Consider the following 7,515-nt stretch of genomic DNA (forward strand, 5'->3'; position numbering starts at 1 on the left):
AATGGTGAACAGGTGATTCCTTCAAACTTCATTTGTGATGAATTCAAGACAAGATAATATCATCATCCATTTTCTTGATGAACCTCATCATTTTATCATCAGTCTAAATCCAGAAGAAAAGCTCAACAAGCCATGCATCTACACATCTCTTCGTTGAAAAATTACAGCTGAAAGTTAGAAAATGTTTAAGGTCAAACTTCTAAGCTACCATCTGGAGCTCATTTAACAATTGCTGAGAACATCTGCCACCACTGCACATGCCTAAGACAAAACTTAGCTAACATCACCTTTTCTTATAAGGACAAAATCCTAGTGTCAAATGAGCATTGGCTGAGTTGCTTTGCTGCCAGCAGCCAGAATTTAGCACAGATTTAGTGCAGCTTGGCAACCAGTAGAGCCACTAAGAGATAAAGACAGTTTTGTAGTTCTTAACACAGTGTTCACCATCTAAAAGCCTCATCCCATGAGTAATAGCATCATTTACAACTTTCCAAAACATTTTGGGGGGATATCTCCTACCTGATGAGGACTGGAACAGAGTCATTGGGTGGTCAAAGTGACTGCTGCAGTGCTGCTGGGTGAGCTGTCCCTCTGATGGGGTTCCAGGGTGGCTTCAGCTCCTGGATTGCTGGAGGTCCTATTTTTCAAAAGTCATGTAAGTGAAATATGAATGCAGGCACTTGAGAACTAAACAAAACACATCCCCAGGGATGGCTATAATCTTCTCAGAACTTTTATGACAAAACTGAAAGGCATAAAAATCCAGGAAACATGTGGCTTACAAGGTTTAATTCCTCAGACAGAGCTCTGCATCTTAATTCATATTTGAAGATAGAGCAAATCTCACTGGCTATTAATTCTTTACATTTTGGAAGACAGAATTTAAAAATACTCTAAGGTTGTTATTCTTTATTCACATGCATGAGTTCCTAATAGCAAGAGTTAGAAAATATTAAAGAACTGTATTACTAAATACAGGAGAAATGTGGGGTTTTATCATGATCTGGATAGAAATTATTCCTTCAAAGTGATGGACATGACATATAAAGTGTCTATTAAAATATGATGAACATTTTAACTAGAAGGAGACACTTACATTATTAAATCATTAATTTAGTGATTTGATCAGACAGGACAAACACTTTCAGACACGCTCAGTGTGTCAGATTTCTGTGGTTTGGTTAGTGTCACACATTGGATTATTTTCCATAGATTAAAAAAGTAATAGAATGTACTAACTATTCAGTGATTCATCTACATATTTAGTGATTCATCTGTACTATGTAATAATCAGTATGTGCAATTCAAGATAATGTATATGTATATTGATAAGTATAGTAAATAATTTTATTCTATTTACAGAACACTGAATCTTTATTTTAATGGTCTCTAGAAAGCAGAGAAAATCATGATTGCATTAATTCAATTGAAAATCTTTGAATGTATCTAAAATCCCCATGTTGATTATACATTTGAAACTGAAAAACAGGAGTTAAATTCCATGTCTTGTTCTTTAAGAGTTTTTAAACTACGTTAAATTTTGTGTTTTAGCAGATGGCAAAATTTAATCATCATCAGAGGGAGAGGAGTTATGTAGAAACTGGTAGTTGTTATGTGATGTGGAGAAGATTCACGAAAAGTATTGTTTTGGTTTTCTTTGTTATAGCAAACCATATATCTGCTAAAAGATCATCATCAAATCAGATTGTTTTTTACAGAAGCTTTGTATGAAAATGAAGCCGCTTGCAGCCAAACCTCCAACCAAGGAACTACTTGTTTTCAAAAGTTCAGAGCACTGTTATAAAATCTATGACACAAAAGACTTGAATTTAATCTCCACCTGGGTTTATCTTTCCAGTTCTGTTCAAAATCTTTAACTAACAGAGAAACCTGTTACTTTGAATTTTCTTTTACAATTTTTTTCTATTAGTCTAGAAATTTTTTTGGATTCGGTAGAATCCAAATATTTTCTTTGCTTTTGAAATTTCTCCAGTCTTAAAAGTCTGCTCACAGATGAAACAGAATTTTTAAGCAGGCTGGCTATCATGGTATGACTCTCAAAACACCTCCTCACCTGATACAGATTAAAGTTAGTCTGTCACTCAGTCCTCAGTCTGCTGGATCCTCCTGCTGTAACTTTTGTATAGTATGAAAATTTAAAAAGACCTTCTGCTTTTGAGAATGAATTGACAAGCAAAGAAGTGATAGCTCTTCGCAGCATACTCACAAATGTAAAAGCAAAATGTCTCCAAATCTTTAAATACCATAAAGTTACAAAGAGGCCTGAGATTAATGGTAAACTAGATTTATGAGAGCAATCATTTAGAAGTCAGAAAATGTAGAAGTTAAGGTTGACAGGCAAAATTTACAGGATCATGTTGCACATCTTGCATGCTTTAAAATAGAAAAGTCATGTTTTATGTTTAGTATATAGCAGGGCCAAGACAAGTCTGAGCAGAAACCTTCATGGGAGTTGTCTTTAAAAATTTGCTCACACCATGGAATCACAGAGCAGTTTGGGTTTGAAGGAACATTAAAGATCATATAGTTCCAACCCCCTGTATGGGCAGGGATGCCTCCCACTAGGCCAGGTTGCTCATTGAATACTCCCAGGTAAGGGGCAGTCACAACTGCCTTGGGCAACCTGTTCCAGTGTCTCACCACCCTCACAGTGAAGAATTTCTTCCTAATATCTAATCTAAATCTACCCCTTTCCAGTTTAAAGCCATTACCCCTTGTCCTATCACTATATGCCTTTGTAAATCGTCTTCTTGACCCGGTTTACTGCGGCTCTCTCCTTTACAATAGAATTGGAACTTTTTACTGGGTCATTTTAATTGATACTCTTCTTTTTTTTTTTTTTTTTTTTTTTTTTTTTTTTTTTTTTTTTTTTTTTTCCAAATAATACAATTTAGTTGTATTTATTAAGAATATATATTTACTGCCCACCTTTGCTATGCTGTATATTTTGTATTGCTGAAGATATGTAAAAAATACAATTTATTGCATTAATGCATTTCTGCTGTCAGCCAGTGTCACAAGCTACTGCACAATACCTTCTTTGTCCCTCTGCAAAATAGGGATGATAATATTGTTTACATTTACTTTATCTCAATTTGGTATCATGATCCTTAATCAGGTCCTACCAAGCAAATACACCTAAGCACTGAAAGTCCTTGAGGAAGACGGGAGAAATGGAGAAGAAAAAGCAGGAAAAATTGGAATTAAAATTTTGATTTGGGTGAGGGAACTTTAACCTGGGGCAAGCTAGTATCAGTTGGATTTTTTTGAAAGAAAAACATACCGTGGCCAATATGTTTCCTTTGCTTTTATTGTAGATATTTGTAGGTTTTTATAACTGCAAAGACTCAGACTCAGCACACATGTTGTGTTGTGGTTATAATGCTGACAATACCATAAGTACAGTGTTATGATACCTTAGTGGAAACCCATGTTTGGGTGCTGCAGGTCACTCAGGTGATGCCCACCTTTTGCAGCCCTGGCTCTGTCCCTCTGTCTCCCTGCAGATCTTCCTGGGCTGCCTGGCAGAGGTTTGGAGCTGCCCATCAACTGGCAAAATCATCTTTTTATTTCATTCTGTGTCTTGGGAGCCTAGCTATTAATTCTTGGTGCCACCAAAGTCAGACAGATATTTGAAGAAGGATAACAGAAATCAGGGAGTGGATGAAAAATCCATTTCACATATACCCTTCTGATGCCCATCTGCTCAAAGCTGATGTTTCAGGGTATTCCTCTCCATCATTAGGCAGAGGCTATTGTGGAGAGGTTAATTTGGGCTGGGAAATAGCATGTGGGGAGAAAAGCATAGAAAAGGGATCAGGGAGCAATGAGTAAGGAGGTTAGAAGAAAAATTGAGACTGCAAGAAATAGGGGAAAACAGAAAATCTAGAGATGAAAAAAATAGATGAAAGTGTCTGAGAAAAAGAGTTGGGAGAGAGAAGAGTAAGGAAAGGAAGTACTGAAGGTTATTTTGAAAAGTTTGCTGATGCTATCGAAAAATGTTTAATATCAGGAATTCCCCAGAATTCCCCAACTCTACAGACAGGAGAAGACAGGCAATGTCTGAAAGAGCTGGTCTTATTTTAATTAAATGTTTATTTAAGTCTAACATATTTGAAAATTATAGTTGATTTCCCCCAGCAATGCCCTTAACCAAGCCCCTTTCAGAGAGATCTTTGAAAAGCAGACAACTCACAAAAAACTCCCAGCTGGCAACCCTTTTTCCCTGAAAAAGAACTTTACTGAAATCTTCAAAGGCCAGAATCTGGCTTAGTTTTCTCTGGAGTGAAGTTAGCTCTGCAACTTGAAGCCCTGCCAGGAAACACAACATGCTCCAGCTAGCTGCAAGCGTGGTCCCTGTGTGCCAGGACCCACGGGTGTGAGTGGTTCACCTTTCTGCCCACCTGTCTGCCTCTCCATCAACACCTCAGCTTGTGCTCCTTGCTGGAGCCCATTTTTGTTAGTGGTCCAGGTGGCAAACTGCAGCCATTCTGCAGCTGTTTCATGAGCAGCTCAACGCGGTCTCTTCACTGAGACCAGGCTGGGTGGTTGAGGTTAATACAAACACAGCAGTTTGTTGTAATCTATCCCTGCTCGTGGACTGTTCAATGAGGCACTTACACCATGTGGTTTATAAGCGAGGGTATTATCCAAAAGGAAGAGCAAAATAAATGAGTTTGGCCAGGGTTTCGTTCTGCAAGTCCCAGCCTGCTCCCAGTGCCCTTCAGCATCAGTGGAGATCCTCTGCACTTGCAAATGAGAGACATGATGGGATAACTGCATACCTGATCAAACTGCTGTCACTCAGAAGCTGCAGATCTAATCTGTAGTTATAATGACCACTTCTTGGACAAGGCTTATGCTGACTGTGATTGGTTTCAATGTGTAAGAACAAATCTTTCAGAAGAAAGCATTACATTCCTTCTACTGGGCAAATAAAACCCACAGATATATTTAGAGAAAATTAAAATTTGCCTGAAACAGGTGTAAAAATGTGTGGAGTGACGAGTTGGCTAAAAGCTCAAATGGACAGTGAAACTTCTAAATATGGCTGGTGCTGGGAAACCATAGACCTGATGTCTTTAAAATCAGATCCTTTTAATGTATTCTAGGTAGGATAGTTTAATATTCGCATCTCATGATCTTTGTAATTTTGATATCAGAATACACACAGACAAAAGTCAACAGAAAGAAAAACCCAATAATAATTAATCAAAAATGTGTATATATTCATACCTTTAGCAAATACACAATTGAGCTGGCTGGGCATACTTAGAGAAAGCCATTTTTCAGGCAGAAAAATCAGTTTGTGAAAGAATCTCTCAACAGTACTTATCTACAGGTTCAGTGTGAAGAGAATTTCTGGACAGAATGTATGTTCAACAACTTAGCCACTGGCAACAGCCCTCATTGGAGTCATAGAGAGATTCAGGTCCTTGCTACAACTCATTTTGTCAGGGGACCTGAATCTCCAGACTCCTGGGCTACAGTGGGAAATACTTTGAGGGGGACATTCAGAGTGGAACAGTGCAACTCCTCTGCCTTGTGCTCCCTCTTCGCCCAAAGAACATTTGGTGATAGTAGCCTTTTCCTGGGATGTGCATGGGAATCTAAAATGGAATTTCTCCCATACTGCTGGCAGATGTTGAAGAAGTGGAAAAGCCTCTTGCTTAAAAGAAGCCTCTCTCTTATCACTCTTGGTGGTTGCTAACAGTCATGGAGTTAATAACAGGAGATTGAGTTTTCCAGTTCTAAAGAAAAATCAAATGACTCACCTTTGAGTCTGAGACCTAGGCAGACAAAAATATACCAAGTATAATTCTGTGATATCAATTTAATTGCATACTTCTTTCAAACTATATGACCACCTGGCTGCAGTCACAACAGTAACAACAACAAATCAATGTCTGTGAGGAAATGTAGTTAAGTATTGAGATCTAATAATGTGCTTTCTTGGAAGCAGCTGTAAAATTATTTGTTTCCCTTTTCAAACAGTGTTAAGAATGCCAAGAACCAACAAGTGTCTAATATTATTCTCCCCCAGATGCAATGAAAAGATATTGATTTCTACAAAATAGATTACCTAATATGTAAACACATTATTCTGAGGCTGAAAAGAACCATATACTTTTATTTCTGCTCTCTTCTGAAAGCTTTTGAAGGAAATATTTTATCAAAAGTATAAAATTAATTGTTGTGTATGCTTCTTGAGAAAAGCAGCCCAAAACAGAAAACACCTTTTCACATAGTGAACATAATGTGCTACAAAATTTACCTTATATTTACTTGAATAATGCTATCAGGAAGTCTAAAACTTTATCTAGCTATTTCTATTTACACAGACTGAGATAAAGTTTTTAGACTTAAGCATTTTAGATTTTAGATGTATCCTTTACTCCTCTGTTTTATCTTCTTTCTTCAGTATGGATTGCCATGATTTAGATTTATTTGAGGCAGCAACTGTTCTAACTCATCAGCTGGAGTACATTTCTTAAAGAGGCTTGGCCATGGAAGTTACTGTTTCATAAATATCTTCTATGTCCCAGCAGCTTTGTCTTGTTTCAGGCACATGCATAATGGAAAAGGAAAGGCCTAGAAGTTACCAGCTGCTCAATAAAGGGCAAAGAACATTCCCATGTCTGTCGGGGAACTAATGAAAAAAGCAAGGAAGAGGAGCATGTGCTATATTCTTGGTTACTCAGGACAGCAAAAGGAGGAGGCAGCCCCAAAATTAACAGAAAAAAATGATCTGATTTGTGATGGTTACAATAAATAGATGGAAAAAACCACTCATCTTGCAATTCAAATTAAATAAAAGATTTTTTCTGCCTCATACTTTTGAGGGTTTGTTCATGAACACTTCATTATTTAAACAGTGTTCCAGTGGTACAGCCAAGTTTAGAGAGGATTTATTTAACATGCCATTACAGCAATTAGCCCCAGGGAAAGCTCAGCTTGCATATCCAGCTTCTAAATATGTCTTAAGTTTGTATTTATCAGCTGAGTTTCCTCCTTCCCCCTCCTCCCCAAATTACTGAGTTTAAACATTCTCTTTTTTCACCTCTCAGCTCCTATGAAACTTTCAACCTGAGCTCTTTGCTGAGCACCCAGCATGTCAGAGCCCTGTTCCAGAGGTTGCCCATCCATCTTTACTCCTGAGGACACCAGCACAGTGTCCATCCTCAGTGAGGTGCATGCCTTAGGCCTTTGATTGCAGGAGTAAGCAGATGTTGCTACAAGATGCAATGTCTAAGAGGCAGAAAGGAAACTCAGGAGGCTGAAGTTCAATTTTGAGTTCAGATATAATTTAAGGTAAGTAATTTAGTCATTACCTGTATCTCAGCTCTCCAAGGCTCCATAGGGATAGTAATAGTTTCTCTCCACTCTGCTTATTCAGTCCATAGTGGGTGAACAATCACTTGCAATGGTCATTTGCAGCATACAGCACATCTAGATTCCAATCTCACTTTAGGCTTCCAGACAAAACTGTTTCTC

Source organism: Heliangelus exortis, chromosome 2 (assembly GCF_036169615.1).
Source record: "Heliangelus exortis chromosome 2, bHelExo1.hap1, whole genome shotgun sequence".
In the NCBI taxonomy this organism is placed as follows: domain Eukaryota; kingdom Metazoa; phylum Chordata; class Aves; order Apodiformes; family Trochilidae; genus Heliangelus; species Heliangelus exortis.